Source organism: Danio rerio, chromosome 14 (assembly GCF_052040795.2).
Source record: "Danio rerio strain M-AB ecotype USA chromosome 14, GRCz13ab, whole genome shotgun sequence".
Classification (NCBI taxonomy): Eukaryota; Metazoa; Chordata; class Actinopteri; order Cypriniformes; family Danionidae; genus Danio; species Danio rerio.
In genome coordinates this window covers 42,209,958-42,235,000 of record NC_141034.1, presented here as the reverse complement: position 1 = coordinate 42,235,000, position 25,043 = coordinate 42,209,958, and the positions used below count along the sequence as shown (strand labels likewise).

The following is a 25,043-nucleotide window of genomic DNA, read 5'->3' as shown; positions in this document are numbered from 1 at the left end:
ATTTGATTGAAGTAAAGACAAAAAAATGAATGCGACAAATCTGTGACTGTTATTTGCAACAATTTGATTTTTTGGAACATTTTAATGTTGTAATGTCCGGCGTAGATAACGGGACACAATGATCACATCCAGTGTAAATGCTCCAGTGTAAATGCTGAAGCACTGTATGATGCATTGTTGGAGAAACTAGTCAGTCATAACTATTGATAGATTCATATGACATCACATCATTAGTGGAACACCTCTGTTGGAAACTTGAACCCATTGACTCCGACATGTTTTTTCCTACCATGGATGTCAATGAATAAAGTTGTGAAAGGTTGCAAATCTGTAAAATGAATAGGCAGAGTAGAAAAACGTTCGCTTTTAGGTGAAGCATAGAAAGGCAACCACAGATTTGCATTGTATGAATCACCAAAGACCACAGATTCAGCTTAACATTTTTTTTTATGTTATCATTAAAGTCATATTAACCTCTTAAGGCCCAAGGTGTTTTTTTTTTTCCCCATGCATTTTGTATTTCTCTGCTATTTAGGTTTATTGAAACCTAATTAGAATAAACTTAAGTATCATCTTTTGATATGATGTGCTTTAAGAAAAATAAATAAATAAATGATGTTCATATGTGGACTCGTGGTCCGAATTTACATAAAACACTTTTTTTTCCTGACAGTTTTGTAATGCATATTTAACATATTAACAATTAACAATTTAATTTTTTAAATATGTTTTGACTATCAAGAGTAAAAACAACATTTTTCTTTCCATTTTGGACAGCTAAAATAGGGTTTGGGACATTGCATATGCTGCAAAACAGATGCAGGATGACACTGTGTCTGTAACAAAATATAAAACATTATAAAAATATATAAAATAATATAAATAAATATAAATAATATAAAACAAATACAAAAAGTATTTTAAATAGCCACTTAAGAGCTAAAATGTGCTGTCCACGTATGTGGCCAATGAGCCCTAGGAGGTTAAACTATATGTCATATTAATACAGTCTAAATTGTTGGGTTTTCATTACCCAACACTGGGTCAGATATGGACAAACTCAACAGTGGGGTTTAAAAGTATCATTTTAATTTAATTGGAAACCCAATATTGGGTTATGATAACCCAGCATTTTTTAGAGTGTAAATACTTAGCTTCTAACAACAGTTTGCAAGCTGTAAGACAAACCACCTAGTTTTGTGGTGTTGTTTGCTAATAGTCATTGCAACTATGAATTATTATACTTACTATGGTTTTATTATAAATATGCTGGCATCTACAGAACTTGCAAACACAATTCAGGAGGGATTACTTCAAACTGTGATGGCATGTCAATTGTGTTTGCCAAAAAAAGTCAATAAATACTAATCTGGTGTCATTTGATTGGCACTAGATTTACAGTATTTTGTGGATGACAAGGGTGGCCTTAATGAAAAGTTGCATCTACGGGTTTTGTTTCAAGAGGTTTTAACAGATCTATTGAGCAGCAAGAGTCAACATCTGTCATAGACAGGATTGTTAAACAAACAAAACACTTTTTGTCTCTAAGAGAACAAAGCAATTCTTTGTAAGTGACAGTGTACCCATCTACACAATTAGCCACATTGTCTAAAGGCGGCGTGTGCGACTACACACATGCAACACCTGAATAAGCAGAAAATAGTTGTGCTGAAACTTTTGAAAAGACAGATTGGTAAGATCTTAAAAGTTAATCCCTTGGCACACAAAAATCACAGCTTTTATTCTATGGCCTTTCAATACACAGTAACGTCTACAATGAAGACCACAGTGACACAAGAAAATACATTTGTATAAGCAATGAATGATCATTACTCATTATTCACTAACAGTACTTCATGCAACAGTCAAAATGACAACAGTATTTACAATATTTTATAGTATTTTAATGTGTTTAATATATTTATAATTTGTTTCCAGATTTATGACAGAAGAATTTAATGCTCACCAAGGTTGAACTCGTTATATACACAACAATTTAAAGCAGGGGAGAGCAACATTAGGCCACAATAGAATATGGGGGGGTTTTAGAGGGCCAGACCAATACAGTTAATGTGTTTAAAAAACAAAAAAATAAATAATTGTGTGAAACTATTAATAAACATTCCTGAACACTCTAAAGTAAAAAAAGAATCAATTTTACGGAAAACAAGTATTTTAAAGACCAGCATCACAATATCAACTCCAGATAAAGGCCATAAGGTTGTTTGTTTGATTGTTTCATCTTAGTTAATTGTAATTAATTAATTAATTCATTCATTAATTCATTCATTCATTCATTCATTCATTCATTTATTCATTCATTCATATATACAGTATTTTGTTTAGTTAGAGAATTCTAGACTGTGCTGGACTGAGATGCACTGAAGTCAGGTTGACTGCGAAGTGGATATGTGATGTAATGATCATCACTGAGAAAGTATCTGTATCTGAATTTGTTAAATAGTTAATCTGAGGTAATTAGTCTACTTTTATTACTGTGTAAGTTGTAAGACCAAAGTGTGAAGCTGCCTGGTTGGTTCCTGCCACATGACTCGTGGTTTGCTTATGGAACTCTGAAATGTTTTTTTTTTTTTTTTTTTTTTCCAACTCGCAACACCTGTAAACGTGAGAGTGACATACCACATGTGTATTCCTTTCTGTTTGCATGCTGAACCCATGCGTCTTCATTTGAATTACCAAAACTGAGTGTGCAAAAGACGCTGTATGTGAAAGTTTCCTTTTGTTGACTTGCATTTTCAGACCTGCGCATTGCAGCGCCCTGTTTAAATTAAATAAATACTTCACGTGGGCCGATTAAAGAACTCCAGTGAGCCGCACATGGTCTGAGAAGGGTACATTTATTTATTTATTTTTATTTCTTATTGTTATTTATTTATTTTTTTACATTATCATTATTTAAAATAGTCACTTGAGCCTACAGATATCGCCCTTCAGACACTTTCATTTTACATGAATTGTCACTATGTTTACATGGACACCAATAATTCGATTTTAATGCGATTAAGACAATACTCTGATTAAAAGTTACCATGTAAACAGCGATTTTTGATTGATTTAATCAGATTAAGGTCATAATCGAACTAAAGAGAAATCAATTTAAGACAGGTGGAGTATGCCGATTTTAGTCGAATTATTGAAGTGCAGTACAGACATGTAAACACCTTAATCGAATTATTACCGTCGTGTAGAACTTTTCGCAGCGTTTTGCGACAGAAAAGTCCACACACACACGCACGCACGCATGTATGCACCCGCACACACACACACACGCGCACACGCACATGCGCACACACAGCCTGCATCGTGGAATGTAGAGGTTTTTTTTTTTTTCTTTCATTCAGCATGCGGTATGAACTTCCATTTAAACATAACTCCTCCAGCAGTTCATAGTTGCATCCAATATCTCATTGGTAACGAAGGGCGTGCATGAAATGTTCGTGAATGACAGTGAAAGTGCCAAACTGCAGTTAAAGTCGACAAATTAAAAATGAAAAACCCAAAATTACATGAAAGTCCTGAGGAAATGTGCATAACACGTAAACGCAATGCGTTAATCGAATTATGTGCTATAACATGTAAAACGGGATCATGAAAGTAACACTCAAAAAGCAACTCATGTAAACACCTTAGTGTTATTATTCTCTTAATTCATCATTCATTTTCTTGTCGGCTTAGTCTCTTTATTAATCTGTGGTCGCCACAGCGGAATGAACCGCCAACTTATCCAGCAAGTTTTTACGTAGCGGATGCCCTTCCAGCCGCAACCCATCTCTGGGAAACATCCAAACACACATTCACACACACACACTCATACACTACGGACAATTTAGTTTACCCAATTCACCTGTACCGCATGTCTTTGGACTGTGGGGGAAACCGGAGCACCCGGAGAAAACCCATGCGAAGGCAGGGAGAACATGCAAACTCCACACAGAAATGCCAACTGAGCCGAGGTTCAAACCAGCGACCCAGTGATCTTCTTGCTGTGAGGCGACAGCACTATCTACTGCGCCACTGCCTCGCCATTCTCTTAATTAGAAATTAGATTAAAGCAAATAACTATTGATGTCCATGTAAACATAGTCTTGTTTTCAAAGATAAAAGTTATTTTTAAAATGTATTTATTTATTTCCTTTCATTATTATGAAGGTTTTTAGTCACTTTTAAGCGATTCAAAATGTACTACACTTTGGTGACATTTAGGCACGGTAGAATTTGTTTCCCAGCATGATTCATTTAATTGCCATGAGCCTGTTTTAAAATAAATTATGTTTAAAAAAATGGAATTGTTATTTTTTTGTGTTTATTTAAATAATTAAATAGAAAATTTGCAACGTGGTCCCCTTTGAACTTTGCATAATTTATTCCACATTGACTGATCTGGTGTATGAAAACCGAGCACTGGACTGAAATGTAATTTGCACAGTGTTTGCTCAGCCTTAACCCGTGTGCACACAAAGCAAGCTTTGACATGTTAAAAGTCCTCTAAAAACCCGAGAACTCTTATCTCACAACACAACAGGCAATTGGTCACCTCAGAAGCCGAGAATGATTTGCTTAGAGGATGAAGGGGGATCTTTACTTTTCTTCACTCTCTCCCCTGAAACCCCCTTCTCTCAATCTCTCTCTCGTTCTCTCTCTGTGTCCTGCAGTCGGCACATTGCCCAGGTTTGCCTCATTTAAACTGTCTTCACATTGGCAGATTTGACAAGCAAGCAAAATGGCCAGGTTCCTCTGTCTCGCCCACTGCTCAGAGGAGACTAAATGAACCGGCCGTCAAAAGCCAGTCAAACCAAACTGTCAAGCCAGACACAGCGCCTCAGCTTGCCATGTATGCTCGGGGTCCAGTGTATAGAGAGGTACCGTGAGGAAATAATGAGCGGAGAAGACTAATGAACACGCTGAATGAAAAGTACAAGGGTGGGGGGGTTACGTTCAAATGCCAAAACGTTCTTTTTTAAGGGTCTACAGAAGATGAAAAAAAAATTGGCAGCAGTCTTTCACCACGTGCTGTATGGGGAGCTGGAAAGAGAAGCATATATTCTCATGCTTTGTATCGAAATGATGACATAGTGTTGCAATTCATTCATTCAGCTAAAGTCCATAGTCTACAATAGTATTAATACTATAATACTATAATACCACATTAACTGCTGGTCAAAACGCATCAGAGTTACAAAACATTAGCTCGCAAAAAGTTCACATAAGGTCAGGGGTCCGTTCTTCGTACCTCGCTTAAATGATCTAAGATTATTTGGCAGATCCTGGATCTTTTAATCTTGATAACTGATCTCTCGCTAATTTGGTTCTTCAAACAAGTTCGCGAATCAGATTAGAATGTCTGGATAAACTGATCTGAGATCGCGGCGTGTGTTGTGAAGGACAGATCTATCGATCCTCGAAATCATGATCAGCAATGCAACGATTGGCTGACGGCACAGCAGCGTAATGACATCATCTGATTAATATTCAATTATCCATGTGAGCAAAATTACATCAAATTAGCAGTAAACAGTTTGTTAAATATGACACGCAATAATCTTCCACATTTGTTGTGAGCTGCAGGCTTTACACTTTCATGTGTTGAGAGTATTCATCATGTATTTCAATGCAAATCAATGTATTTAGTTCTACATTTAGAAAAGATTTTCTTTATTATAGTAGTTTTTTTTAATCTGTGTAAAGAATAACTGGTTGTTTACAAAAGCATTTTCATATTGGTAAAGGCGTCTGCAACTTTTGTGAAGCATTAAATCACCGGCATATTAACTATCAAAACATGTTTATGACTGCATAAATGTATTATTGCTTTTAAAAAAAAGTCACATAATTGTGCATTTCTATTATATAAAATTTGTACTAAAGCGATCTAAAAAGTTCATATCAATAAGTTTTCTCTTTGCACCACCAGGTGGCAGTCTTTGTACTTTCATTTCGAGGGTGCAGATTGCATACGTTTTATTAATATGTATAACTTAATTTATTTTATTAAAGACTATAACTTTATATATATATATATATATATATATATATATATATATATATATATATATATATATATATATATATATATATATATATAGTTAAAAATATGTACCATTTTCCCAAGTGTATAACTACTACTGTAAGAAAATATCAGAATTGGGAACATACTTTCTGTATTATCTTTGCTTGAACTGCTCCCGATCAGGTTTGACCTAGCAGAACTGTTGCTATGACAACAACTCTCGGATCAGCTTTGAAGAACGAAACGATCCTGGATCGTGTCAAATCGTCAATATCCAAATCCAGCTAACTGAGTAATCCACGAACGAAGAACGGACCCTTGGATAGATTGTAGGGTAAATAAAAACAATCATGATCAAGATCTGAGCAACTATTTTTCAATAGTCAAATTGTTCTGGCAAGGTGAGTAGGTCAGAATTTGTTATGGCAAGATGAGTGGGTCAGAATTTCCATGAAATGGCAAGACTGGTAAGTAGCGGTCAACCAATAGTGGTCAACAGGGACAAACCACAAACTGGTACCAGGTTTTTTGGCGTCCATCAATGGCTAAAGGTAACAAAGGGTATCTTGGATGTTCAAAGCCAACATGAGATCTATGACAGGCCAGACACACATTTTAATAACTGTCAGAAAAGGAAATGATTTGCAGGCCAATTGGAGTGCATGTGATCACACCTGTCATTGTCCAAAGTGACTACAATCGATTGCTGAGCACTGGAACCAAACATTGGAGCAGTGGAAGGTCCCGTTCCAATGAGTCCCATTGTCTTTTACATCACATTGACGGATTTGTCCATATGCTCTGTTTACCTGGCGAAATTTTGGCACCTAATACCCACTAGGACATTGACAAGCCAGCAGAGGGGTTGTGATGCTACCTACCTAAACATTGTTGCAAACCAGCTACACGTTTTCATGACGATAATGTGTTCACACTGCACGCATTTAAGAATGTTTTAATGATCATGATGAAGACTTTAAAGTAGATGAAGAGATGATAAGCTATTTGACTTAACCTCCAGATCTCAAAACAAGTTTGGTCCACATCTGGTCTATTTCGTAACCTAAAAGACCTGAACGATCTACTAAAATCTTGGTGTCAGATACTACAGGAAGCATTAAGGGGTCTTGTAAAGTCCATGCCTTGGTGAGCCCTGCACTGTTTAAGGATGACTCAAGGAACTTACAGTATGTTAGGCAGGTGGTCAAAGTTTTGGCTCATTAGCGTATACAGGTCATGGCATGCTTTATGAAATCAAACAATAAACTGAAATTATGTAATTTTAAACACAATTTGACCAAAATGATGTACAATTTGAGTTTGTGTGGGTAGTTCAAAACAGCTCAAAAAAGCTAACTTTTGGGGGTGTCTACTTTACTTCCTTAAGTATCTGCACCTGTACGATTGCTCGTGGAGAGATTTGAGGGTGTCACACACGAGACGAGAAACACCAAAGTGTCTCGTCTTTTAAATTTCTAAATACTGTTACATTCTATTATCTGTCTGTGGCAAATATAAAACAATGTAAAGGCAGGTTAGAGAAGGCTGTTTGCTAGATGTTCATGAAACTTATCTTGACTTTTACTATTTTTAATGGTTTCATTTTATATATCTACATTGTGTATATATATATATATATATATATATATATATATATATATATATATATATATATATTTTTTTTTTTTTTTTCTTGCTGAGTGTCAACTTAACGTAATTTCAATCTGCATCTACTGTGACAAAATAAAGGAAATGAATGTGTTTAGGGGGGGGCACGTGAACAACAAGGCACATTTACGACCTTTATTGCAGTGTGGGGATGTGGAAAAGTTCAAAAACTGTATACAGTCACTCAATCATTAAAAAAGAAATGTTTTGCCCTCAAATGAAGTACAAAAAAGAACCTAAGGACATTAGGTCCAAACACTAACCCTGCATGTTGTATGCTAGATGGAAAACTGTAGGTTGATTCCATTTAAGGCAAATTACTGCAACAATCAACTGGGTTATTATTGGTTTTGCTTAAACTTGTTATGTTTGTATAATGACTTGAAGTCAAATTATCAAATCAAACAGGCCATTCTCACTTTAAAGCTGTAATATTAAAGATGGAGCACTGAATTATTACACAGAGATCAACAGCATAGTCATGTCTTCCATTTTGTGCTGTATGCTTGCTACATGCTTGCTACAGTTTCTTTATTTTCCTTTTTAGTTACTGTAAAAACGATGGATAAAAGTGAAATGATATGAATAAACCCCATAAAAAACAACTAATAAATATGCATATTTAAAAAGCCACTGAATTATGTTATCATGATAGCAAGACATGCAATTAAGCATTTAAATATAAAATATAATTATAAAACAGGGTTTCTGCATGCTTCACCAAGTTAGAGTAAATTTAAGACTTCAAGACCTTTGAAATAAAATTATGAATGAAATTTCAGACTTTAAAAAAAAAACCCTTAGCATTTTTTTTTAGAAAAGGGCCAGTGGAAAATATTTTACTTATAAGCAAGTGTTATTTTAAGAAAGATAATTAAACCAATTTAATGAATAGAGTTTTAAAATAAAACTTGTTTTTTTAAGTTGTTGGTTGTACTGATTGAGTAGTTTTTCATGGACAAACAAATTAAGACCCGTTTAAAATGATTTGAGACCTGCAACACCCTATTTTAGTGAATTTAAAACCTTTAAAGGCCTAAAATTCAGTTTTTGAAATTTAAGACTTTTTGAGACCCTGATAAAAATACAAAATTATCTTTTGTTTGGACTAATCAGACAACCATTATTAAATGTTAACAACTTACATTAAAACAAAGCCTGTTTGTTCTATTCTGATTATTAATGTTACATTGTGGCATTGTCATGTAAAAAAGCTTTTTGGCTTGACAATATAAATATTTCCTGTCTACAAAAGCAGGGTTTCAGATAGAAATAGAACTATCAAAAGAGACAGGATAATGAGGGTATAAAAATCGCTGCAAAAGGATGTCACTGTGCTGATAGTAACAGAGCGTTTTTAATGCTTTGTGCACCAAAATGATCACATACATGATCAGAAGATGAGCTTCAAATTACCTTCTTAGACTTAGCTTGATGAACATATCTAGATCATCCCTTGATGAACAAAAAAGCGTATATTTTCAGATAAACTGCCTTTGTTCACAGGCTCCACCCGTCCCATTCTCTCCCTTCTGTCATCAACAGTCTCTAAATCAAACAGTACATTTGCAAACCCTTACACTTGTAGCAATAAAACACACTGTTAAAGTGACATGCAATTACCCAGGCTCTTATGAATAATTAAGCCCACTGCTGCTTTAAATGTGCAAATGCATGAGGATGTCAGCTGATCAATAATGAGAGAGGATAGACATTACATACCCTGAACATGAGTCCTGTCCAGTCTCTCTTTGAATTTACATTGATATCAGATCTACTGTACTTTCAGGTGCAATATGTCAGAGAAACGATGATGAAACACTATAAATAAATGTAAAAAGGCACATTGAGGTTACACTTTTTCTGGTTAAATTTTTATTTTTTTTATGTTCAGTTATATTTAGCAAGTATACAATAAATTGATTAGACATGATAGTATTTTTTCTTCTGTTCAGCAGCACAACTGATTTCAAGCTAAAGACTGGAAAAATTGATGTTGAAAACTCAAATTTACCATGACATTAATAAATACATTTTGAAACCAATTAAAATATGAAACAGGGATTTTAAAATTGTACTATTTAAGAATATATGATACAAAAACATAAAATACTATCATTTGAGGTGTACATGGAAAAATAAGATACAATACTACTACTAAATACTTCAGCAGTGTTTCAGTATACACTAAAAATGCTGGGTTCCAAACAATTCCTTCATGTTCTTCCAACAAAAAATTATTATTAAGTTAACTTAATTGTTTTTACAAATTTAAATTGGTTGAACATTAACCCCACCACCCCCCCCCCCCCCAAAAAAGTAACAATTGTGTTGTTTCAGCTCATTTAAAATAGGTAGTTTGAATAAGCAGCACAAGTCAATTTTTGTGTATATTTATCTATGAAATCACTGATTTTCTTTCATTACTTCTTAAAAAGGTTAAATAACAAATACTGTAAATGAGTCAGAGTTTTTAAAGTGGAGGTGAAGCAGTCAGGTTTACATTACTTTTGTACATTTGGCTCAATGTTAATAAAAATATATATTACAAACTTCAATATATTTAAAACATATTTAAAAGATGCTCAAAGTAGGTCTAGCGGACCAAAGTTTGGCCATTAACCTTCGATTTTGCCCACCATCCCATCTGAGAGCAGAGTGAGAATGATTGAGAGGGTTAAGGGTTTATTGCTACAAAAAGCTACATGAAAAAGCAAACTGAAATCAAATGTTTCTATTAAATGCTGTTTGTAAAGTGAAAATGAAGCAGTCAGTCAAGTTTACATCATTTTGTACATTTCTTTCCACTTTAATGAAAATATATAGTAAACTAGATTAACTTAACCATTTAGAAAAAAAATGGCATGTTTTACTATAGCTTTGGGACTGTGAAGCGTGAAGTCATGTGGTTTAATCGTTGCATTAGTCTGAATGTAAATTCCCTCATCAGTCAGCGCTGGACCAGCATGAGAGAATGGACCACAGTGCATCAAATGAAAGGTATTAAATCAAACAAAAATATAAAATGTATAAACATTAGACATAACTTTGATGCTTGTATTTGCAACAGCTCCACGTCCACAACTTTGCACACTGGGTTAAATCAGGCTTTCAAGTTTCTGTGTTCAGTCCATTACCGTACTTCCATTGAATCAGTTCAGCTGAGGGAACAGAACCAACCCCATGACGTCAGACACAGTGAAAAATAATACAAAATAGTACAACATAATGTAAACTTGACTGACAGCTTCCCTTTCACTTTAATATGCAGAAGACATTGGCAAGCAAATCAAGGCAAAAACTGTAACTCCATGTTTTTATTAATGAGCAAGTTTTAATACGTTTATTACAAAATGTAAAAAAAAAAGCAACATGTGTACTATATTAGTTGATATAAAGTAATGCTTTCTACTTAAATATATATAAATATTTATATATATATATATATATATATATATATATATATATATATATATATATATATATATATATATATATATATATATATATATATATATATATATATATAAATAAACTAGGAAATTAGTCATTGCAACTAAAATTACAGTCGACCTACTAGCCTCAATCAAGTTTGGTTTTTGGCCCATCATAAGAGAAAAATTGGGCACCAACCAATGGTATAAACAAACTCATGTCAGTGCACCCGAGACCCTTTCCAACACAAATTAGAAATTGGATTTATTTTGGTATAAATTGTTTTGGTAAAGAGCTGATATAATATATTTTCTGATATTCTGACAATATCGCTAGCACACATTTAACTTATACCAGACAGTTAACCAACTAAAAATCTTAGTCATTTTTTTTTTTCTATACCACACTAAACCAAGTGATTGTGGTTTAGTTAGATACTACTACTACAACTACTACTACTACTACTAATAATAATATTTATTATTATTATTATTATTATTATTATTATTATTATTATTATTAATAATAATAATAATTAAAAATAATAATAATAATTTTTAAGGCGTTATTCTGATCACATTGTGTCTCAGAAACATTTTTTGCACTGGTGGTTTTATTGCCGTTTACAGCTTTATGAGAAAGTACAATCAAATGAGTCCTGTATCCCACAGAGCCGTTAGCTCTGCTGTACCCTGCTATTCATTCAAAGAGAAAGACTTTTTAGATGGCAGGTATCATATTCCTTCTCAATCTGTTCACCGTTTGTTTTTACACCGATCCTCACTTTGTCGAAAGCCTGAAAGAACTTACATAAGAAATAGAAGAGCACCAGACACGTAAAGATTTGAGCAAAGGACAAAATGAGCCATGCTTAGAGAACGAGCACGAGACACAGAATGAAAAGAGGCGAGGAATCGTGCGTGATAGATGGAGACGGTGGCATAAACACAATACGCTTGGCTCTCTTAAATGAAAATCCAATTTCGAAAAGGCTCACAGAGTTTATGGGGAAAAAAGCAAACAAAAAAAGAGAGGCCAAAATTGGCCAGCGAGCTGAGAATACTCACACAGATGAGCTATGGTGAAAAAGCATTGCAAATCCTGAGGGCCCGGAGAGAGACAATGATCTTCAATTACCAGCTGCTCTGTTCCCAATTTCAGACAAGAGAAAAAAAAGGGGATGAGAGTAAAGAGAACGAGGTTGAGCTGAAGAAGGCGTCAGAAAAAGAAAAAGGAAAAAAAAAGCAGGAGATTGTTAAATGGGAAATGAGACAGATGGATAGATTGGCTGATGGTGGGGAAAAAAACAATGTGCAGGAAAAAAAAATGATAAAGAGAGATAGAATTGTAGATGTGCAAATCAGAGCAGGGGAAAAGGGATGGATTGTATAATTTCTTATTCATTCTATTAGATGGCAAAGGGTGAAAGAAGTATCTCGGTATCTTTTGCATTCCTGTCTGTTTGGAGCTGCTTTGCAGGCGACACTCAATTTGCAGATCATATCATCTGTAAACAACACTGTTACACTTGTCTGTGTGCAGGGCTCTCTTCCCCACATCTGTCCTCTATTTTAAAGAATGCAAATTAGTAAACAAGCAATCCACCTACAACAATATAGATGCATGTCTATACCCTGCCTATCTTGGACAGAGTCTTTACAATCTATTGACAGTAATTGTTTACCCCAAAATGAAGCTTTAGCTAATTTAATCATTTACTTGCAATTCCAGAAGTGGTTGATTTTATTTTTCTACAGTTTAATATAATAAAAATTCAGTATAAAATAATATTCTGACCCAAACAGTCTTTGCAAAATGTAAATCATTGTAATGTTTTCTTTAATAAGAGAACATAATAATTTTCACATAATTGTGAAGTAAATATTCTAGCCTACAAGACTGGTTACTCAAAAGTCTTGCTCAGGCCCATTCAGTGAGTTTTTGGACTTTTTTTCAGCTACATTTTTTTCTCTCTAAAACCTACTTTTCTAAAAAAAAAAAAAAAAAAAAAAAAAAAAAAAAAAAAACACACAAGCATGTGCATCAATATTTCTCACATATTATTGTATCACAATTTGTGCTGAATACATAAAAAAAATAACATGTTGGCCGATAGTATACGTAGCTAAAATAAGCACAAATGTCAGGGCATGTCAAAACATCTTAGGGCCCCAAAATCACCTCAGACCCCAGAGGGTTAAAAGATCCCGTTAATGGCTTTGAAATGTCTATTTTTTTCAATGATTCAATGATGGAGAAATCTTAACTGAAACATGAAGAAAGGGCGGGACAGAGAAGCTCCTCCCCTTTAAAAAAAAAAAAGAAAACAGCCAAATGTTTATTTTATTATTATTATTATATATATATATATATATATATATATATATATATATATATATATATATATATATATATATATATATATATATATTTTTTTTTTTTTTTTTTTTTTTTTTTTTTTTTTTTTAAATCACAGCTCTGTATGTGAAAGGGGTGGAGATCAGGCATAACAAATGAAAATCAAATGAGAAACGCCTTTAAGAGGGTGGGACATTTCACTAGAGGGACACTAGAGATAATATTTGATTGGTCAGAAGAGTTGATGAGAATCTAAAGTAGGAGGTGATGTCAAAATAGCACAGATCCATAAAGGTGGAAGAGACAAACTGCAAGTTTTGGATGATTAAATCTTATCATTGCAATTTTTTGTCACATTGTGGACCACAATATAACTTATAGATAATCTTAAGACTAACAAACTGATGGCAACATCTATAAAATTTTATTTTCATTTTACGAAACCTTTAAAGACAATTTTTGGCTGAAACATTACATTACATTCATAAAATGGAACGGCTAATAAAAGTTCTACATTTACAACTTACAATTGAGGAGGCATTCAGTGATTCAATGAGAAGAGGAAATACACACAAGAAGGGCTAATTATACAAAGGAACAGATAATGTGATAGAGTTAGGCGGGGGAAGGGGGGGCACGGTTTTATTGATTTATTGTTTTGTTTTAAGACATAAGATTGTTTCTGCAGGTGGTTTGTAAAGCCCACTCAACCGGTGTGAAGCTCACTTCATAAATGTTTTTCTCTTTTCATAACAAAATGTCTAGTGCAAATGTGCAAGATTGGTGCACATGTGCAAAGAGTGTGTTTTCTACTGGTGGTTTGACAAGCGCATTCACCTGCGTGAGGTACACTCAGAATTGCGTAATGTACTTTGAAAAGCAAACCTACAAAAAAAGAAAAAGTTTTATGCAGCGAATAACAGGTCTGTAAAAGAAACAACATTTCAGGACCAAAGTCTGAGCTTTCCAAAGCTGTGAATTAAAGGTAATAATTTAGTAAATAAAGTTTCTTCCAGTGATGATTGTTTTGTTTCATAAGACCTCAATGCATCGTCAAGAGCAACATTTGTTTGTATCGTCCAAAGGATAGTTGCCATTGACTTTCATAAAATGTATCACCTAGGACCCCGGTTTCATTATCAACAAAACAAAAAATATCTGTAAAAAAACCTCTGGAAAAGATGTACTTTACTTGGTCAACTCTCTAAAGGAATGACTGCACATGTTCAAAATACCTGAGTGACCACCTTTGTGAATGCTGCACACATTTCTGGCAATGATACACACATTTGTCTTGTTGCAAAAACGCTCGAGGGGAAGTCAGTAAGAATGAATGGTGCCCAATGAAAGTGATGTTTATTTTCACGCACTGTCTGCATTGTTTTAGCACCTGAATTTAAAACAGGGTTTTTGGTGTTTAGATAAAACACCAAAAAAATTAGGCTCTTAAGCTGAATTACTGGCCTAAAATTAAATTTACCACAACATACATACATATACATACATATGCATGTGTGTGTGTGTGTGTGTGTGTGCATTAAAATTAAATACATTTTGAATGTGAATATTTAGTTTAGTTTAAATAAACTATGTATGTTCAATGGCCCACATTTTTATGTGCAAACAAAAATCTACATATACATTTCCCTGCATAAATGAGAACACCCAATTATCAAAATGAATACCTGTATCCTGTCCAACTGCTCGTTAACGCAAATTTCTAATCACCCAATCACATGACAAAAACTCAATGCACTAAGGCATGTAGACATGGTCAAGACGATCTGCTGCAGCTTAAACCAGGCATCAGAATGGGGAAGAAAGGGGATTGAAGTGACCTTAATTGTGGCTCGGTTGTTGGTGTCAGAAAACCTGACTTGAGTATTTTAGAAACTGTTGATCTACTGGGATTTTCATGCAAAACCATCTTCAGTGAGCGTCATTTCTATGGGCGCAAATGCAGTGTTGCTGCCAGAGGTCAGAGGAGAATGGCCAGACTGGTTGGAGCTGATAGAAAGGCAACAGTAACTCAAATAACCACTCGTTACAATCGAGGTATACAGAAGAGCATCTCTGAATGCACAACATGTCGAACCTTGAAGTGGATGAGCTACAACAGCAGAAGACCACACCGGGTGTCACTGCTGTCAGCTAAGAACAGGAAACTGGGGCTACAATTCACACAGGCTCACCAAAATTTGACAATAGAAGATTGGAAAAACGTTGCCTGGTCTGAAAAGTCTTGTAATGCTGTGAGGGATATTTTCTTCACACATTTTTGGCCCATTAGTACCAATTGTGTCAATGCTACAGCCTATATTGTTGCTGACCATGTCTATCCCTTTATGACCAAAGTGTACCCATCTTCCGAGGAACATTTCCAGTACCTTGTTGAATCTACGGCACTAAGGATTAAGGCAGTTCTAAAGGCAAAAGGGGGTTCAATCTGGTACTTGTAAGGTGTACCTAATAAAGTAACTGATGGATGAATTTTGGTGCATTTGAACAAAACAGATTATTAAACAGATACATTTATTATTATACTTTAGTCACCGAACACCTTTAGAAATAGAAAGATAATACATTTAAATTCAAGGGAAATATTGAAAAATAATTAACAAACTACAAAAATTCTAATAAAATTTTATATCTTCTTTTGTTTCTCTTGATTTTTTCTCTTTTTTATTGTATTTAATATTTTACCCTAACTTTTGAACTTCTGTTTAATAATTTACACACACAATAACACACATACATGTAATAAAGTTTTACATTAATATTTCATTTATTTTTTAGATATATTTTTTCTTCAAAAATGTTCAGCCTTGAAATGTTGCAAAACATTCAAATAACTTATAGAAGATGCATTACCATAATTGTATTTACACATACTGTATCTGCAGCCTTGATAAGAAGGAGAGAGCTTTTAAAAACACAAATCTCAACAATCCAAAATCCTACATGGCAGGACAGAAGAATACTGTAGATTAAATTGAATTTAAAATGTAATCAGCCAATGTTACATCAACTAAACTTGAGTGCATATGAGTCACGCTTATTGGAGAAGCAAGCAGATGATTACTGATTATTATTCTTTATTATATACGATCCAGAGTAGATCTGTCAAGCGTTTGCATGAAGTGTCTGCAATTTACTGTGTTTGTATCAGTGGAGCAAAGGCGATTCTTACCCAGCATTGCAGCTGTCACAACACTAATTGCAGCTTCCTAAGAGTTCACAATGAATTGAACAAAGACGTCTCTTTTATTTCAGATAGTGGCTCTACTTCCTAGCTACTTTTTTTTTTTTATACCTGTGAGTATTGTTACCGGCTGATGGTCGGTTTTTGCATCAGAAGTCTTGCGAACAAAGGCATCAAATCTGAAGCCGCTTTAAACCCTCTTCTAAGTGCCTTGGGTCATTATTGCCCTAATTAAATCAGAAAAAAAAATATTTTGAGATTCTGCATTTGATTACACGTCAGATGAAGTGCAGCATTTATTTATTTCTTTGTCGTCTCGCCCACAAGGGAACAAACATTGCTTAAGATTCATCAGCAACTGTCATGTTCCAGGCACTCTCGCCGCGTCGGCTTGAAAGAGGTGCTGGAGGGCTTCCTTAACACAAGAGCCCCCCTAGTACACCGCTTTAATTACACGCACACTCCCCGGCAGTGTATCTTGTCTCTCCTATTCTCATTCCTTCTCTCATTTTGGCCATAATGTACATTGGCCCTATGTTTACTGCAGAAAGAATTTATTATGTTGTTGTGTTTGTTTTCCAATGTTTTCTTTTCTGATAAATCTATTCTTGGCAGAGCTCCACACATGTTAATCATCTCTCTCTATCTCTCTCTCTCTCTATATGAGTAGAATGAAGACAATACACTACCGGTCAAAAGTTTGGGGTCAGTAGGACTTTTAAATGTTTTAAAATAAGCTTCTCTAGCTCACCAAGGCTGCATTTATTTCATAACAAATACAGTAGAAATTATCAAATTGTGAATTGTTTTTGAACTATAAAATAACTGTTCAAAATATTTTATAATTTAATAAAAAAATTATTCTAGTGATTTTAAAGATGAATTATCAGCTTCATTACTCCAGTCTCTATTATTATTATTATTATTATTATTATTATTATTATTATTATTATTATTATTATTATTATTGTAGCATGGTACAAGCTAGAATCTTGATTTATATTAATTTGTTGAAGTTCACAGATTTTTTTGATATTCTGCTAATATTTAGTACTGCCTAAATATTATTCAATAAGTAACATTCATTCATTCATTTAATTTTTGGCTTAATCCTTTCATTAATCTGGGGTCACCACAGTGAAATTAATAATCAACCGATCCCGCGTTTTTTTTGTTTTTTTTTTTACTTAGCGGGTGGCCTTCCAGCTGCAACCCATCACTGGGAAACCTCCATACATACTCATTCACACACATACACACAGACAATTTAGCTTTCCCAATTCACATGTCTTTGGACAGCACTACCTACTATGCCAACCGCATCGCCAGTATGAATTTAAATAAATTAAATTTAGTAATGTTCAACTTCATTTGTTTAAATTCAGCCCATTCAAATTTTTGCAATGACTTGCATAAAAAAATATAGTAAATGATATATATATATATATATATATATATATATATATATATATATATATATATATATATATATATATATATATATATATATATATATTATTTTTTTTTTTCAGTGTAGTGCCTGGAGTTGTGTAGTTGAGAATGAAGTTTTATTTTACTATTATTATTATTTTTATTGTTTTTAACATTTTTTGTAATCTTATAACACTCAATTCCTCCAGAATGTTGTGAACATAATCAGATATTATTAGACTAAATTGATTGATTGATGATCAGAATGATTGATGTGGAGCAGCAGTCCCGACTGTCCAAATTATGTGGGAAATAAGCATCAATTTAACTTTAAACAAAAAGTAAAAAGTGAACTACAAAATGTTATGACAATTTATGGATTTTGTGTTAAATTCATTGATCATAGAATTGCAAAATTCTAGAGGCTTTGAACATAGTGATAGTTTAATGTTTGTAAACCCTTCTTTTGTAAAAATGCATTTTTAAAGCATTTTAAAAGCAAATTTTGTTAAAATTCTAATTCTCTCTCAATTTCTTTCTAAAGAGTTTTATTGACATGACTTGGCTAATACAAACAGTACATTGTGAAATCAAATCAGTGAACAAGTAGTTTTGCGTATTTTGTGATTCTTTTTTTTTTTTCTCTCTATTTATTTATGCTTTTGAATTGCATTATGGGACCTTGCACTTTCTTCCAAATTTGAAAGGTTTGAAAAAGCAACTTTTATTAACATTTGTATTAATTTAAAATGAGATATTGTCTGGGTTGCTTTTGTACATTATGGTACAAAAATGTCACGTTAGCGTGATCAAAACAAAAGCAAAACAGGAACAAAAGATTGCGGATTCAAGTGCAGATTTATTTACAGTGAAAAGAACATAAAACAAGGCGTTCAAAGTACAAATAAACCACAAAATCAGAAACCAAAACAGAGACAAGGCTCAGGAAACAAAACTCAAAAAACTAGACTAAGCAAAAATACAAAAAAAACACGATCAAGAACAAACAACTAAGAATATCAGACTTACTGCAGGACTGTGATCAAGACAGACAAGGTAGACAACGACGCGATGACAAACATAGGTGGAATGGTAGAATATATAGTCCAGATAATCAACGGTAACACAAAACAGATGAGATGACGGGTCAGTGTAAGTGTTCCGGTGTATGCGCGTGGGATGTATGAGAATGTAGTTTTTTCCCTGGGGCACTGTAGCGCCTACAAGTCCTAGAGCGCTACAGCGCCCTCAGGTGGTCACAGACGGATGTGACATTACCCCCCCTCTAAAGAGCGGCTTCCAGACGCTCCCAGACTGGTTCCAAGAGGGGGGGCGGAGCGGAGCAGGAACAAAGGGAGGGATGGGAGGGCCAGATCAGGGTCAGGCAGTGGGTCAGGCACCCCAGCAGGAAGCCAGGGTGCGGCCGGTGAATCTGTCCCAAGTAGTGGGAAGGACCACCAGGGAGGGTCGGGAGGGATGACCCATGGATGATCCCGCAGGAGACACAAGGCAGGGGGTTTTAGGAGAGCCGGCTGGAGAGGCAACTGGACTGGAGCAGGCGGAACTGGAGGCAGCTGGGCAGGAGCCGGCGGGACTGGAGGCAGCTGGGCAGGAACCGGCGAGGCTGGAGGCAGCTGGGCAGGAGCCGGCGGGACTGGAAGCAGCTGGGCAGGAGCCGGCGGGACTGGAGGCAGCTGGACTGGAGCCGGCGGGACTGGAGGCAGCTGGACTGGAGCCGGCGGGACTGGAGGCAGCTGGACTGGAGCCGGCGGGACTGGAGGCAGCTGGACTGGAGCCGGCGGGACTGGAGGCAGCTGGACTGGAGCCGGCGGGACTGGAGGCAGCTGGACTGGAGCCGGCGGGACAGGAGGCAGCTGGACTGGAGCCGGCGGGACAGGAGGCAGCTGGACTGGAGCCGGCGGGACAGGAGGCAGCTGGACTGGAGCCGGCAGGGCATGGAGCCGGACTGGGACCGGCAAGGCAAGACGTCTGGGAGGTGCCGGCAGGGCAAGACGTCTGGATGGCGTTGGTAATGCCAGGAGCCGGGCTGGGACCGGCAGGGCGAGGAGCCGGGTTGGGGCCGGCAGGGCAAGACGTCTGGGTGGTGCCGGCAGGGCGAGGAGCCTGGGTGGCGCCGGCAGGGCGAGGAGCTTGAGTGGCGCCGGTAAAGCCAGGAGCCGGACTGGAACCGGCATTGAACTGCGCTCTGGGGCTGGAGCCGACAGGGCGAGGAGCCTGGGTGGCGCCGGCAGGGCGAGGAGCCTGGGTGGCGGCGGCAGGGCGAGGAGCCTGGGTGGCGCCGGCAGGGCGAGGAGCCTGGGTGGCGCCGGCAGGGCGAGGAGCCTGGGTGGCGCCGGCAGGGCGAGGAGCCTGGGTGGCGCCGGCAGGGCGAGGAGCCTGGGTGGCGCCGGTAAGGCCAGAAGCCAGACTGGAACTGGCATTGGACTGCGCTCTGGGGCTGGAGCCGACACTGGCGGGCGCTCTGGGGCTGGAGCCGACACTGGCGGGCGCTCTGGGGCTGGAGCCGACACTGGCGGGCGCTCTGGGGCTGGAGCCGACACTGGCGGGCGCTCTGGGGCTGGAGCCGACACTGGCGGGCGCTCTGGGGCTGGAGCCGACACTGGCGGGCGCTCTGGGGCTGGAGCCGACACTGGCGGGCGCTCTGGGGCTGGAGCCGACACTGGCGGGCGCTCTGGGGCTGGAGCCGACACTGGCGGGCGCTCTGGGGCTGGAGCCGACACTGGCGGGCGCTCTGGGACATGGGCAGTCCTCTTCCTGTGCCTCCTTCGTCTGGTGGTTTGAGAAGGGAGAGTGTTGTGATCAGGAGAGGGATCTTGCTCTGGAGCTGGAGCCGACACTGGCGGGCATTCTGGGGCTGGAGCCGACACTGGCGTTCCACACAGTTCTAGCAGGCTCTCCAGAGGCTCCGAAAAGGGTGGTCTCCGAACAGCCCGACGCGGATAAGCCCGCAACTCCAGTCCAGCCTCTCTCCTCCTTCCCTTAGACAAATCAGCTGGCCCCGAAAATATCCCTCTCTGTTGCCCTTCACTCAGGCCTCCCTCCTGAGGGTTCTCCTCTTTCAGGGCAACAGAGAGAGGGGAGCCAGAGATCAATAAGGCTGCCTCAATGAACCGATACAGGTTCCAGTCCTCCTCATACGGTGGCATTTGGGAACGGACTGGATCCAAAAGTCCTCCCCGGAAAAACATCATAAGCAATAAGTCACTATGAGAGCTCTTCGGGGCTAGCTCCAAAAACTCCTTGATATATCGCTCAATTGAGCGATTACCTTGTTTTATACGCACTATAAGGCTATCTGCTGAATCCATTTGTGATCGCGTCGTTCTGTCACGTTAGCGTGATCAAAACAAAAGCAAAACAGGAACAAAAGATTGCGGATTCAAGTGCAGATTTATTTACAGTGAAAAGAACATAAAACAAGGCGTTCAAAGTACAAATAAACCACAAAATCAGAAACCAAAACAGAGACAAGGCTCAGGAAACAAAACTCAAAAAACTAGACTAAGCAAAAATACAAAAAAAACACGATCAAGAACAAACAACTAAGAATATCAGACTTACTGCAGGACTGTGATCAAGACAGACAAGGTAGACAACGACGCGATGACAAACATAGGTGGAATGGTAGAATATATAGTCCAGATAATCAACGGTAACACAAAACAGATGAGATGACGGGTCAGTGTAAGTGTTCCGGTGTATGCGCGTGGGATGTATGAGAATGTAGTTTTTTCCCTGGGGCACTGTAGCGCCTACAAGTCCTAGAGCGCTACAGCGCCCTCAGGTGGTCACAGACGGATGTGACACAAAAACATGTAATAAACTGTCAGTACATGTTCTGTTATTGTACAGACGTATTTCTCTATATAGTATTTCTTACATAAACATTCTATTATTTCAAACTGAAAATCAAACTCTAGTGTGCTGAATTTTAAACATCAAAAGTCAACAGAGCAGCGATCAATGTATTTTAATGCAATTTAAATCCATAAATAAACAAAAATCACTTATGAATCATAAAATATGGACACTGTTATTTAACACAGTGGTTCTCAAAGTGCGGTTTGCGGAACAAAGATGGGGTTGCTTGGTGATTTAGAAAAGTCAAACAATTTTCATCAAATTATTAGAATTACCCTATTTTAACCATAAGAAGATAAAAATAGTAGTTTTAATAGTAAAATTAAAAGCCAATCTTTAAATAATTTTTTCGTATGGGACTGTGTTTACGTTAGATTAACAACACAGCAATATCGACAGCTGCAGCAGATGGATTTTAAAGCACCAGGTTAAACTTTGACACCTTCATGCCAATCAAATACATTAAAAAAATACAGGCCACAACTGAATATTGAGAATGATCTCTGATTGGCGATCAGAAATTAAAAATGTAAAAAAATTTAAAAATGAACCAAGAACAGACTTGAGCTGAAAACATTGTGTCCGCAGGTCTATTTAGTTAAGGTTAATATTAAATTAAACAAATTAATAAATTACTACAAAAGGGATATGATTGTTAGACTGCAGCACTTTTTTATGTGTTGTCAATATGATCGTGTTTACATATAGGCCTATTGTTGTGTGAACACCGTTTGTATATTTATAACAACCTCCAAGGAATTTGGGGGTTGTGTGTTATATTGTGTTATTTTAGGGGTTGCAGGCTGAAAAGTTCGGAAACCCCTAAATTAACAGATTTAGTTTTTTTTTTTTTTTTTACTGTGTGCTTTAGCGTTGTCTAGACTGGAGCTCTCACCCAAAATATGCCTCATCTCTCTCTCTCTCTCTCTCTCTCTCTCTCTCGAACAGGTGGCAACAGAGAATCCTAGAAATCGATTCTTCTTCATTTGGGTAAATGGAATGGGAAACGATCTCCTCTGTTTAGGCTTCAAAAGCACTTCTCTTCTCCTGTGTGTACATCTGGAGACTGGCAGAGCTCTCTGCTTGCTGGCAGCGCCTCACAGCTGATGCCATTCTCTGGCTGGGCACATCCTCAGAGGAGCCCGCCAATCAGAGCTCGGCTCACACTGCTCTGACATCACACATCCCTTGACACGCATGACAATGAGATTCTGCTCACTACTCTGACTAACAGGCTGCTTATTCTAATGTTCCTTATTATTGGGCTGTTTTTGAATTACACTTCCCAGCAGTACCTCTCTATTAGTACATCAGAACCAAGCGCTGGGTGGAACACCGCTTTCAGTTGTGCATGCAAACATATTTGTGAATACAGCTATAAGGGTGCAATGACTTCTGTTGTTTATATTGAAGAGTGTATTGTTGAGTACACATGTATTTTCAAGAAATGGCTAAAAGGCACTTCTTTTCACAACAATATAAATGTTTTGCTCAAAACTCAACCTGTTGTGTGATTCTGAAATACAAAGCCTGAAAAATTATTTTTTATTTTACTGCACCTTTAAAATGACATTTACACTAAACCAACATAAAGCCTTAAGAATCCACCGATATGGAATCATTATTATTATTTATTATTTTTAAGAAATATTATACGAAAAAAAATACAGATTTATTTTAACCTTACTGTCGTCTTCTGGATTCTGTGTACATTGTTCACCCTTAGGGCAAAAATGACCCACCTTTACTAAACTATAATTAAACCAGCTAAATTAAATTTCAATTCTTAAATCTATTTTGCATGACGAACCAACCTCATCTTCATCACAAACTCTGTAAACATCTAGGTTTTCATAATCAGTGTAGAGTATTTCATCAATGTTTAATCAGTGGAAAACCGATTTTTGACTAAAGTAAGGCGTACATTTTCTAATGCTAAAAGTATCTTTATACTGTAAGTGTGAAAACTGTTTAGCAAGACATTTTTCAGAAAAGTTAAAGCAGAAGATTCTTGTGTGTGTGTTAGGGGTTCGGGGACATTTGTGTGTCAACAGGAGGGTTAAATAGTAAAACTGACCTACAAGAAACCCATTGTACCCTAAATTTGTACAGGCTTCATCAAAATATGAAAAAAAGAGAAAAAATCTAATGTTAGTGTAATTTAAAAAAAAGTCATAAACTAAACTAAACTAAACTAAAATCAAATCAAATCAAATCAAAATAAAAACAATGTCAGTAAAACTAACCTGCAAGACAAACGTTCTGCTCTAAATGTGTTTATCAAAATATGAAAATGATCATAATTAGTATTTATTTATTTATTTATTTATTTATTTATATATTTATTTATTTATTTATTTGTTTATTTATTTATTTATTTATTTATTTTTTTAATGTTGGGGTGTTTTTAGAAAAAGTCATTAAACGGTAAAAAAAAAAAAAAAAAAACATTGTTTACCTTTTTTTTTTTTTTTTTTTTTGGTGTAAAAATGGTGCCTGGGTCCTCTTTTTACCCTTAAGTCAACATAAGGGTTAATCACATTTTAATTTAATTATATATTTTTTAAGTTTATCATTACAAGGTGATATTATGTGTTCTCATCAGTTACATAAGCCATTATAAACCTACATAACAATAGAGGGATTAAGAACACAGTAAAAGATAAAATAAAACACATGCAAAACTTCTAAAATCGTAATAAATAGCATTGATGCTGATTTTGGATTTTTATCGCACAACACAATCAGAAACTTTGACTTCATCAGCATCTGTAAATGTAGAGATCAAACCACAACTGAACAGAATCTCTCCAAAATTTGGCCCATGTCATCTCTGACTTCTTTCAGGAGAGCGAATTCAGATAACTGCATGTCATGATATAATCGATAAATGCGTACATTTGCAAGCCGTGTGTGAATCATCACAGCACACCGTGTTCCTGTCTGTGTACAAAATGATACAAGTAAGCAGGCTTCATAACTTACCTGAGTCACTTTTAGAGCGCTTGCTCGACTGTAATGAAAAATGGAGACTACAAA

General features: G+C 36.6%; 1 protein-coding gene and 1 non-coding gene across 6 annotated transcripts in view; one reads left to right on the top strand and one right to left on the bottom strand.

Moving 5' to 3' along the window:
• LOC147840870 (uncharacterized) overlaps window positions 1–772 on the top strand; it is a 15,201-nt gene extending 14,429 nt beyond the window's left edge. Inside the window, exon 2 of the mRNA XM_087281849.1 lies at window positions 1–772. This exon is cut by the window's left edge and continues 503 nt beyond it. The gene's annotated coding sequence lies outside the window, so the exon portion shown is untranslated.
• LOC141377566 (uncharacterized) overlaps window positions 1–25,043 on the bottom strand; it is a 356,961-nt gene that overhangs the window by 256,303 nt on the left and 75,615 nt on the right. The window lies entirely within an intron of this gene.